We start from the raw sequence: 12,843 nt of genomic DNA, 5'->3' as shown, positions 1-12,843 counted from the left end.
AAATAATGAGCAAAAGGCTTTATTTCTCAGATACAAATGAGTAACTAACAATTCAAATGTTATTTTAAGGAAAAAGTAGGAAGGGGAGTATGCCAACATGTCTACATGGAAGATATAGAACTTTCTAAACAAGACAAAGGTTATTTTTTAGTTTTCATTAGATATTTTCTTTATTTACATTTCAAATGTTACCCCTTTTCCTAGTTTCCCCTCAGAAAATCCCCTATTCCCTCCCCCTCCCCTGTTCCCCAACCCACCCACTCCTGCTTCCTGGCCCTGGCATTCCCCTACACTGGGTCATAGAACCTTCACAGGACCAAGGGACTCTCCTCCCATTGATGACCGTTTTTTCAGTAATAGTGAGAACATTTAGAAGTATCTCTACAATGACAAATACAGTCTCCCACATACATTCTAATTCAAAATTTCTTGAATGCAGAGTCACTAAGAAAAGGAGAACCTCATGTGTCCTGCATATTTTAAAATAGACAAATATTAAGCTTGTTAACTCATTTTAGAGATACAAAAAACCAGGATTAGGTATGTTGAGTGACTTCACTTTGGGGAAGGAGGAAAAAAGATTAGTATTTATAAACATAGTTATGTTTACCTTTAACTAATGGACCTCCTCCTTAAAAAAATAAAAAGGGATAAAAAACAAACAACAACAACAAAAACTTCATGCAATCAATTTCCTCCAAGTTGTAAACAAAAGTGATTTCCATGTAAGCTATCTGCTGCACAGTCCTTTGAGAGGCAAGAAGCCCATCTGTTAGGGCTTCATTATAAGATCCCTTTGACATACTTGAATCTTTTAGGTTAACCATAGGCTTTGCTCTTTAATGTTTCCTTGGCCAGAAATGTTTCCCAATCCTTTAGCAATCTTCTGTAATCAGACATCTAAAGTACACATCAATCCATATTTTCTAGCCCATGCACAATAATAGCCTACACACAGACTTATGTTCATGTGTTAAAACTGACAGAATGCGATTATCAAATTTATGTAAATTGTTCAGGTTATACCCTTTGATTTTCACATAAAACTGAGATACAAGAGAGGAAAATTACATGAAATACTGGTTTTATTAAACTGAGTGAGTGAAGTACATAGAACCAGGGAAGAAATCAGATGCTAAGGGGAGGAAAACCCCAAAGAGTTAGCGTTATCTCCAAGTTCACAAGGAATTGAAGTGCCTACCTTTATATTCAGGAACAATCATGTATAGAGTGATACATTATTATCACAATTAATATGTCATCATGTTCCCTGTGTTAACCTTATAAAGGGAGCTGTAGAGTGGCCAATATTCCAGAAATATTCATTCAACAGTAAATCAAGCTGCTTATTTTCAGCTGTTAGGCAGTGATACTTTTTTATTTTGAAGTTTTCACATCTTTCTCTAATTTTGATGGCCTTGTATATTTTGTTTTTGTCAGTCTCAGTTTTTAAAAAAATAGTTTTATATATTTTTTCACACAGTATATTTTGATTATATTCTTTCCTCTCCTCTCAATCCTCCCAAATCTTCCCTGCTCCCTACCTATCCAACTTCATGCTACAGTTCTCTCTTTTTGTCCCCCAGCAAAGTTAATTTAGAATGGCTAGTGTCCCACCTGGTGCAGGGAGTTGCCACCAAGGTGCTTTTCTGGGCTTCAGGAGGCTGTGGCAGCCAGAGAAATTTTTTCTTTATCTCCTTGTAATTGTTACTTTAAATATTTATTAGACTATAGAGGTTAAGTCTATAAAGAATATAGGTCAAATAGTTGTTGTTTATCTTGCATTTTTCCTTTAGAGTTTTGATATTTTCAAAAAGTAAAAATCTGTGGTCATTTTAATCATGCAGAACCAAATAGGATAACGATAAGTAAAAACAGAAAACTATACAACAGCAAATTGTTCTTTAATTCCTTTAGTATTTTTTCTATTAATTCTTAAGTATTTGCAGTGTGTGTGTGTGTGTGTACTCTTGCCATGGCAGGTATGTGTAGCTCAGTATTGTGTGTGTGTGTCCTCTATTGCCATGGCAGGTATGGGGATGTCAGTATTGGTGGTAAGTTCCTTTGCTAGTTGAGCTATCTTGTAGGCCTTCCATTAGTATTTCTTTTGCTGAAATGTATGTATAGACCCCCCTCTCTCTTTCTCTCCCACACCCACCCACCTACCCATACATACACACACACACACACACACACACACGAACATACTCAGAGAAATACGTTGTCAGCTTGTTTAAGAATTATGGAGAGCTACATTGTAATAAATTAAATGAACTGCTTACTGTCTCTCATATCCCTTAGGTAATAATTTAGCAACTGTTTTGGAAGGGTGATACAGAAGAACAAAACGCAAAGCCACTGACTATAGAATAGCTTTCCAGAGTCTGCAGATGATATCTTTATAGGACCATAGCTATTTTCTTTTCTTTTCTTTTCTTTTTTCTTTTCTTTTCTTTTCTTTTCTTTTCTTTTCTTTTCTTTTCTTTTCTCTTCTCTTCTCTTCTCTCTTCTTTTCTCTTTCTTTCTTTCTTTCTTTCTTTCTTTCTTTCTTTCTTTCTTTCTTTCTTTCTTTCTTTCTTTTTTCTTTCTTTTTCAAGATAGAATTTCTCTATGTAGCCCTGGCTGTCCTGGAACTCACTCTGTAGACCAGGCTGGCCTCGAACTTCGACTGTCTCTGCCTCCCAAGTGCTGGGATTAAAGGTGTATGCTACCACACCCAGCGCCATAGCTAATTTCTACATCTCAACAAATGACAAGTTTAAAGACATGATGGAGATGGCCTAAGTAGTCCAATGGCATGAACTGTCAAATATAAGCTGAAGCAAAGGAGATGATGTTGAAGTTATATGGCATAGGGAGCTAGATGATAACAGGGAGCAAGTGACTGTCTCACAGACAGTTTCAGAGCTGACAAACTAAAGCAAGAATGGAAACATTTCCTTAATATTTCCTTTAGTGTTATAAATAGGTCAGAGGTCATCTCCAGAACTTGGGCTGAAAAGCAAGAAGTCCTGTGCTTTTTTAATAGTGAACACAGTAAAATCTAGATGATTTACACAATTACCTGAAAGGTATTTTAAAAGTATATCAGTGGTAGCGTGCTTATTTATCATGACTCATTCTCAGCACTGCAACAAAGCTAAACAAACCAAACCAAAATAAATACAAAAAAGGAACATTTTTAATGTGACAATTTCAAGAGTCTGGCAAGAGAAAGATCTTGTGCCATTATAATAATATCTATTATATTTTCTGTTAATTCTATAGATATTTACTGCTGTTCAGACACACTACACTCCTTTCAGATCATCCAACTTAATAGCTGTGTAGATGTTTCCTTTAGAAGCAGTGATGAAGGTACCAAAAGCCAAGGGAAATAAAATCCAAGCACTACCTCTCACTAAGAACTTGTAGGAAGAATTTCAAATTAGTAAAGTGGCTTTTCCCTTGACATGCCATATTTCAAGACCATAGTGAATTTGGAATCAAGTGTCAAACTCTATCATAACACCCAATTACTGACCTTCAATCCCTCCTGTGAGCTCTTTACTCCAAAAAGGCCCTTACAGGCATCAGGCCTCTGGAATTGCCAGTTGTACCCTGAGTCCTTCTACTTTACTTTTCCCTTTATAGAATAATGTCCTGATGGGAAACCCTTAGACACGAGAAATTAAAATACCAGGGCTTAAAGGCTAGAGAGATGCCAGTTATAAAGAGTACCTGTTCCGGTGGTGGGGGAGGGGTGTGTATACAGAGAACTCTGATGCCATGCTGTAGCCAAATCGCTCGTCCTGAACTTATCTCCACCTTTGTACCTTGGCCTTAGTGGGTCTACCTAAACAACATCCCCACGCTGCGCCAATCTGGCTGCCTAATTGGATGTGTACGGGGACAGGTACCATCCCCTGGATGGTAGACTATCTGCACAGGTCTCCCCCACGTTCAAGAAGATTAACTGGATTTATTAGAACCCGAATTTCCATCCATGGGTGGTAGCCTTAGTGGGTCTCTTTCTACAGGCCTCACTCTGTCTATATCCCTAAGTCAGTAGTGTAAACATAGGTTTCTACCCCTGTGTGGTGAATTTAGTCGGTCTATCTGCATAAGCCTCCACTACCACCACAGGTCTGGTGGCCTAGTGGGTTTTTTAAACCAAAAATCTCCGATCCAGGATGGTGACCATAGTAGGTCTGCCTCAACAGGACCTTTCCATGTCAGGAAGCCTAACAATGCCATATGGCCAAAAACCGCCATCCCTAGATGATGGCTTTAGTGGGACTGTCTCTACAGGCTCCATCCCTTCCTGGAAGCCTAACTTTGTTGTATGGGCAAAGTCTCCACCCAAGTATGGTGGCCTAGTGGGTCTATCTACATAGGCCTTGCCCATCAGAAATTGATGTGGACTAATATTGTCTGTACAGGCATAGTTCTCCACCTTACATGGTCGCTATGGTGGGTCCAAATAGACAGGACTCTGACCTTTTATAAAGGGGGCTAATAGGGTTCCTGAGAGCACCAGACTCCTCCCCTGTATGGTAGCCTTAGTGGGACTGTCTCTACAGGATCCATCCCTTCCTGGAAGCCTAACTCTGTTGTATGGGCAAAGTCTCCACCCAAGTATGGTGGCCTAGTGGGTCTATCTACATAGGCCTTGCCCATCAGCAATTGATGTGGACTAATATTGTCTGTACAGGCATAGTTCTCCACCCTTACATGGTCGCTGTGGTGGGTCCAAATAGACAGGACTCTGACCTTTTATAAAGGGGGCTAATAGGGTTCCTGAGAGCACCAGACTCCTCCCCTGTATGGTAGCCTTAGTGGGACTGTCTCTACAGGCTCCGCCCTTTTCTGAAAGTCTAACTCTGTTGTGTGTTCAAAAGTCTCCACCCATGTACAGTGGCCTTAGTGGCTATGTTTCAATAGACTCTGCCCTTGTCTGGAAGTCTATGATATATAGGCAAAAGACTCCGCTCATGTAAGGTGACCTTAGTGGGTCTACCAACAGACGACTTCCTTACAAGCTCCTGAAGTGGTCATATTAGGTTTGTAAGGGCAAATGTTAACACCCTGTATAGTAGATTTGGATGGATTTTATTCACTGGAATCTCCCTGTTTCAAGTGAGCTAAAAAGGTGTGTGAGAACACGAGGTTCCACACCTGACTAGGGCTTTAGTGGGTATGTCTAAACAGAATCCATCCCTTTCTGGAAGCTTAACTCTGTTGTATGGGCAATGTCTCCGCCCAAGTATGGTGGCCTAGTGGGTCTATCTACATAAGCCTTGCCCACCAGCAATCAATGTGGACTAACATTGTCTGTACAGGCATAGTTCTCCACAGGTACATGGTCCCTGTGGTCGCTCCAAATAGAAAGGACTCTGACTTTTTCGAGGCGGCTAACAGGTTTTGTGAGAGCATCAGACTCATCCCCTTAGTGGGTCTGTCTCTACAGGCTCTGTCCTTTTTCCCGGAGTCTAACTGTTGTGTGTTCAAAAGTCTCCGCCCATGTATAGTGGTCTTAATGGCTATGTCTCAACTGGCTCCGCCCTAGTCTGGAAGTCTAATTATGATGTATAGGGGAAAGACTCCGCCCATGTACGGTGGCCTTAGTGGCTACATTTCAACAGGCTCCGCCCTTATCCGGAAGTCTAACTATGATGTATAGGCAGAAGACTCCGCCCATGTACGGTGGCCTTAGTGGGTCTACCAACATACACCTTCCTTACAAGCTCCTGAAGTGGTCATATTAGATTTGTAAGGGCAAATGTTAACACCCCTGTGTAGTAGATTTGGATGGATTTTAATTACTGGAATCTCCCCGTTTCGAGTGTGCTAAAAAGGTGTGTGAGAGCAGAAGGTTCCACACCTGACTGGGGCTTTAGTGGGTCAGCCTGTACAGGCTCTGTCCCTTTCCGGAAGCCTAACTCTGTTGTATGGGCAAAGACTCCGCCCAAGTATGGAGGCCTAGTGGGTCTATCTACATAGGCCTTGCCCATCAGCAATCGATGTGGATTAATATTGTCTGTAAAAGCATAGTTCTCCACCCTTACATAGTGGCTCTGTTCGCCCCAATAGATAGGACTCTGACCATTTTGAGGGGGCTAATATGGTTTGTGAGAGCAGGAGGCTCCTCTCCTGTCTCTACAGGCTCCGCCCTTTTTCGGAAGCCTAACTCTGTTGTGTGTTCAAAAGTCTCCGCCCATGTACAGTGGCCTTAGTGGCTGTTTCAACAGGCTCCGCCCTTGTCCGGAAGTCTAACTATGATGTATAGGCAGAAGACTCCGCCCATGTACGGTGGCCTTAGTGGCTGTTTCAACAGGCCCCGCCCTTGTCCGGAAGTCTAACTATGATGTATAGGCAGAAGACTCCGCCCATGTACGGTGGCCTTAGTGAGTCTACCAACAGACGCCTTCCTTAAAAGCTCCTGAAGTGGACACATTCGGTTTGTAAGGGCAAATGTTAACACCCCTGTATAGTAGATTTGGATGGATTTTAATTACTGGAATCTCCCCGTTTCGAGTGTGCTAAAAAGGTGTGTGAGAGCACAAGGTTCCACACCTGACTGGGGTTTAGTGGGTTGGCCTGTACAGGCTCCATCCCTTTCCGGGAAACCTAACTCTGTTGTATGGGCAAAGTCTCAACCCAGGTATGGTGGCATAGTGGTTCTATCTACATAGGCCTTGCCCATCAGCAATCGATGTGGATTAATATTGTCTGTACAGGCATAGTTCTCCACCCTTACATAGTGGCTGTGTTCGTCCCAATAGATAGGACTCTGACCATTTCGAGGGGGCTAATATGGTTTATGAGAGCACCAGGCTCCTCCCCTTTATCTACAGGCTCTGCCCTTGTTCGGAAGTCTAACTCTGTTGTGTGTTCAAAAGTCTCCGCCCATGTATGGTGGCCTTAGTGGCTCTTTCAACAGGCTCTGCCCTTGTCCGGAAGTCTAACTATGATGTATAGGCAGAAGACTCCGCCCATGTATGGTGGCCTTAGTGAGTCTACCAACAGACGCCTTCCTTACAATCTCCTGAAGTGGACACATTCGGTTTGTAAAGGCAAATGTTAATACCCCTGTATAGTAGATTTGGATGGATTTTAATTACTGGAATCACCCCGTTTCAAGTGTGCTAAAAAGTTGTGTGAGAGCACAACATTCCACAACTGACTGGACATTTAGTGGGTCGGCCTGTACAGGCTCCATCCCTTTCCAGAAGCCTAACTCTGTTGTATGGGCAACATCTCCGCCCAAGTATGGTGGCCTAGTGGGTCTATTTACATACGCCTTGCCCATCAGCAATCGATGTGGATTAATATTGTATTTACAGGCATAGTTTCCCACCCTTACATAGTGGCTGTGTTCATACCTATAAATAGGACTCTGACCATTTCGAGGGGGCTTATATGGATTGTGAGAGCACCAGGCTCCTCTCCTGTCTCTACAGGCTCCGCACTTTTTCGGAAGTCTAACTCTATTGTGTGTTCAAAAGTCTCCGCCCATGTACAGTGGCCTTAGTGGCTGTTTCAACAGGCTCCGCCCTTGTCCGGAAGTCTAACTATGATGTATAGGCAGAAGAATCCGCCCATGTACGGTGGCCTTAGTGAGTCTACCAACAGACGCCTTCCTTACAATATCCTGAAGTGGACTTACTAGGTTTGTAAGGGCAAATGTTAACACCCCTGTGTAGTAGATTTGGATGGATTTTAATTACTGAAATCTCCCCTTTTCGAGTGTTCTAAAAAGGTGTGTGAGAGCACAAGGTTCCACACCTGACTGGGGCTTTAGTGGGTCGGCCTGTACAGGCTCCGTCCCTTTCCGGAAGCCTAACTCTGTTGTATGGGCAACTTCTCCGCCCAAGTATGGTGGCCTAGTGGGTCTATCTACATAGGCCTTGCCCATCAGCAATCGATGTGGATTAATATTGTCTGTAAAAGCATAGTTCTCCACCCTTACATAGTGGCTCTGTTCGCCCCAATAGATAGGACTCTGACCATTTTGAGGGGGCTAATATGGTTTGTGAGAGCAGGAGGCTCCTCTCCTGTCTCTACAGGCTCCACCCTTTTTCGGAAGTCTAACTCTGTTGTGTGTTCAAAAGTCTCCGCCCATGTACAGTGGCCTTAGTGGCTGTTTCAACAGGCTCTGCCCTTGTCCGGAAGTCTAACTATGATGTATAGGCAGAAGAATCTGCCCATGTACGGTGGCCTTAGTAGTCTACCAACAGATGCCTTCCTTACAAGCTCCTGAAGTGGACACATTCGGTTTGTAAGGGCAAATGTTAACACCCCTGTATAGTAGATTTGGATGGATTTTAATTACTGGAATCTCACCGTTTCGAGTGTGCTAAAAAGTTGTGTGAGAGCACAACATTCCACAACTGACTGGACCTTTAGTGGGTCGGCCTGTACAGGCTCCATCCCTTTCCAGAAGCCTAACTCTGTTGTATGGGCAACGTCTCCGCCCATGTATGGTGGCCTAGTGGGTCTATCTACATAGGCCTTGCCCATCAGCAATCGATGTGGATTAATATTGTCTGTACAGGCATAGTTCTCCACCCTTACATAGTGGCTGTGTTCGTCCCAATAGATAGGACTCTGACCATTTTGAGGGGGCTAATATGGTTTGTGAGCGCACCAGGCTCCTCTCCTGTCTCTACAGGCTCTGCCCTTTTTCGGAAGTCTAACTCTGTTGTGTGTTCAAAAGTCTCCGCCCATGTACGGTGGCCTAGTGGGTCTATTTACATACGCCTTGCCCATCAGCAATCGATGTGGATTAATATTGTCTGTACAGGCATAGTTCTCCACCCTTACATAGTGGCTGTGTTCGTCCCAATAGATAGGACTCTGACCATTTTGAGGGGGCTAATATGGTTTGTGAGCGCACCAGGCTCCTCTCCTGTCTCTACAGGCTCTGCCCTTTTTCGGAAGTCTAACTCTGTTGTGTGTTCAAAAGTCTCCGCCCATGTACGGTGGCCTTAGTGGCTGTTTCAACAGGCCCCGCCCTTGTCCAGAAGTCTAACTATGATGTATAGGCAGAAGACTCCGCCCATGTACGGTGGCCTTAGTGAGTCTACCAACAGACGCCTTCCTTAAAAGCTCCTGAAGTGGACACATTCGGTTTGTAAGGGCAAATGTTAACACCCCTGTATGGTAGATTTGGATGGATTTTATTTACTGGAATCTCCCCGTTTCGAGTGTGCTAAAAAGGTGTGTGAGAGCACAAGGTTCCACACCTGACTGGGGCTTTAGTGGGTCGGCCTGTACAGGCTCTGTCCCTTTCGGAAAGCCTAACTCTGTTGTATGGGCAACTTCTCCGCCCAGGTATGGTGGCCAAGTGGTTCTATCTACATAGGCCTTGCCCATCAGCAATCGATGTGGATTAATATTGTCTGTACAGGCATAGTTCTCCACCCTTACATAGTGGCTGTGTTCGTCCCAATAGATAGGACTCTGACCATTTCGAGGGGGCTAATATGGTTTATGAGAGCACCAGGCTCCTCCCCTTTATCTACAGGCTCTGCCCTTGTTCGGAAGTCTAACTCTGTTGTGTGTTCAAAAGTCTCCGCCCATGTATGGTGGCCTTAGTGGCTCTTTCAACAGGCTCTGCCCTTGTCCGGAAGTCTAACTATGATGTATAGGCAGAAGACTCCGCCCATGTATGGTGGCCTTAGTGAGTCTACCAACAGACGCCTTCCTTACAATCTCCTGAAGTGGACACATTCGGTTTGTAAAGGCAAATGTTAATACCCCTGTATAGTAGATTTGGATGGATTTTAATTACTGGAATCTCCCCGTTTCGAGTGTGCTAAAAAGTTGTGTGAGAGCACAACATTCCACAACTGACTGGACCTTTAGTGGGTCGGCCTGTACAGGCTCCATCCCTTTCCAGAAGCCTAACTCTGTTGTATGGGCAACGTCTCCGCCCAAGTATGGTGGCTAAGTGGGTCTATTTACATACGCCTTGCCCATCAGCAATCGATGTGGATTAATATTGTATTTACAGGCATAGTTTCCCACCCTTACATAGTGGCTGTGTTCGTCCCTATAAATAGGACTCTGACCATTTCGACGGGGCTTATATGGATTGTGAGAGCACCAGGCTCCTCTCCTGTCTCTACAGGCTCCGCACTTTTTCGGAAGTCTAACTCTATTGTGTGTTCAAAAGTCTCCGCCCATGTACGGTGGCCTTAGTGGCTGTTTCAACAGGCTCCGCCCTTGTCCGGAAGTCTAACTATGATGTATAGGCAGAAGACTCCGCCCATGTACGGTGGCCTTAGTGAGTCTACCAACAGACGCCTTCCTTACAAGCTCCTGAACTGGACTTACTAGGTTTGTAAGGGCAAATGTTAACACCCCTGTGTAGTAGATTTGGATGGATTTTAATTACTGAAATCTCCCCTTTTCGAGTGTTATAAAAAGGTGTGTGAGAGCACAAGGTTCCACACCTGACTGGGGCTTTAGTGGGTCGGCCTGTACAGGCTCCGTCCCTTTCCGGAAGCCTAACTCTGTTGTATGGGCAACGTCTCCGCCCAAGTATGGTGGCCTAGTGGGTCTATCTACATAGGCCTTGCCCATCAGCAATCGATGTGGATTAATATTGTCTGTAAAAGCATAGTTCTCCACCCTTACATAGTGGCTCTGTTCGCCCAATAGATAGGACTCTGACCATTTTGAGGGGGCTAATATGGTTTGTGAGAGCAGGAGGCTCCTCTCCTGTCTCTACAGGCTCCGCCCTTTTTCGGGAGTCTAACTCTGTTGTGTGTTCAAAAGTCTCCGCCCATGTACTGTAGCCTTAGTGGCTGTTTCAACAGGCTCTGCCCTTGTCCGGAAGTCTAACTATGATGTATAGGCAGAAGACTCCGCCCATGTATGGTGGCCTTAGTGATTCTACCAACAGATGCCTTCCTTACAAGCTCCTGAAGTGGACACATTCGGTTTGTAAGGGCAAATGTTAACACCCCTGTATAGTAGATTTGGATGGATTTTAATTACTGGAATCTCACCCTTTCGAGTGTGCTAAAAACTTGTGTGAGAGCACAACATTCCACAACTGACTGGACCTTTAGTGGGTCGGCCTGTACAGGCTCCATCCCTTTCCAGAAGCCTAACTCTGTTGTATGGGCAACGTCTTCCGCCCAAGTATGGTGGCTAAGTGGGTCTATCTACATAGGCCTTGCCCATCAGCAATCGATGTGGATTAATATTGTATTTACAGGCATAGTTTCCCACCCTTACATAGTGGCTGTGTTCGTCCCTATAAATAGGACTCTGACCATTTCGAGGGACTTATATGGTTTGTGAGAGCACCAGGCTCCTCTCCTGTCTCTACAGGCTCCGCCCTTTTTCGGAAGTCTAACTCTGTTGTGTGTTCAAAAGTCTCCGCCCATGTACGGTGGCCTTAGTGGCTGTTTCAACAGGCTCCGCCCTTGTCCGGAAGTCTAACTATGATGTATAGGCAGAAGACTCCGCCCATGTAAGGTGGCCTTAGTGGCTGTTTCAACAGGCTCCGCCCTTGTCCGGAAGTCTAACTATGATGTATAGGCAGAAGACTCCGCCCATGTACGGTGGCCTTAGTGAGTCTACCAACAGACGCCTTCCTTACAATATCCTGAAGTGGACTTACTAGGTTTGTAAGGGCAAATGTTAACACCCCTGTGTAGTAGATTTGGATGGATTTTAATTACTGAAATCTCCCCTTTTCGAGTGTTCTAAAAAGGTGTGTGAGAGCACAAGGTTCCACACCTGACTGGGCCTTTGGTGGGTAGGCCTGTACAGGCTCCGTCCCTTTCCGGAAGCCTAACTCTGTTGTATGTGCAATGTCTCCGCCCAAGTATGGTGGCCTAGTGGGTCTATCTACATAGGCCTTGCCCATCAGCAATCGATGTGGATTAATATTGTCTGTAAAAGCATAGTTCTCCACCCTTACATAGTGGCTCTGTTCGCCCCAATAGATAGGACTCTGACCATTTTGAGGGGGCTAATATGGTTTGTGAGAGCAGGAGGCTCCTCTCCTGTCTCTACAGGCTCCGCCCTTTTTCAGAAGTCTAACTCTGTTGTGTGTTCAAAAGTCTCTGCCCATGTACGGTGGCCTTAGTGGCTGTTTCAACAGGCTCCGCCCTTGTCCGGAAGTCTAACTATGATGTATAGGCAGAAGACTCCGCCCATGTACGGTGGCCTTAGTGAGTCTACCAACAGATGCCTTCCTTACAAGCTCCTGAAGTGGACACATTCGGTTTGTAAGGGCAAATGTTAACACCCCTGTATAGTAGATTTGGATGGATTTTAATTACTGGAATCTCACCATTTCGAGTGTGCTAAAAAGTTGTGTGAGAGCACAACATTCCACAACTGACTGGACCTTTAGTGGGTCGGCCTGTACAGGCTCCATCCCTTTCCAGAAGCCTAACTCTGTTGTATGGGCAACGTCTCCGCCCAAGTATGGTGGCCTAGTGGGTCTATTTACATACACCTTGCCCATCAGCAATCGATGTGGATTAATATTTTCTGTACAGGCATAGTTCTCCACCCTTACATAGTGGCTGTGTTCGTCCTAATAGATAGGACTCTGACCATTTTGAGGGGGCTAATATGGTTTGTGAGCGCACCAGGCTCCTCTCCTGTCTCTATAGGCTCTGCCCTTTTTCGGAAGTCTAACTCTGTTGTGTGTTCAAAAGTCTCTGCCCATGTATGGTGGCCTTAGTGGCTGTTTCAACAGGCCCCGCCCTTGTCCAGAAGTCTATGATGTATAGGCAGAAGACTCCGCCCATGTAAGGTGGCCTTAGTGAGTCTACCAACAGACGCCTTACTAACAAGCTCCTGAAGTGGACATACTAGGTTTGTAAGGGCAAA

The sequence above is a fragment of the Mus caroli genome, unplaced genomic scaffold (genome assembly GCF_978045245.1).
Source record: "Mus caroli unplaced genomic scaffold, Mus_caroli_1 scaffold_5, whole genome shotgun sequence".
Lineage (NCBI taxonomy): Eukaryota > Metazoa > Chordata > Mammalia > Rodentia > Muridae > Mus > Mus caroli.
The sequence above is the reverse complement of the archived record's forward strand: the minus strand, read 5'-3'. Positions refer to the sequence as shown.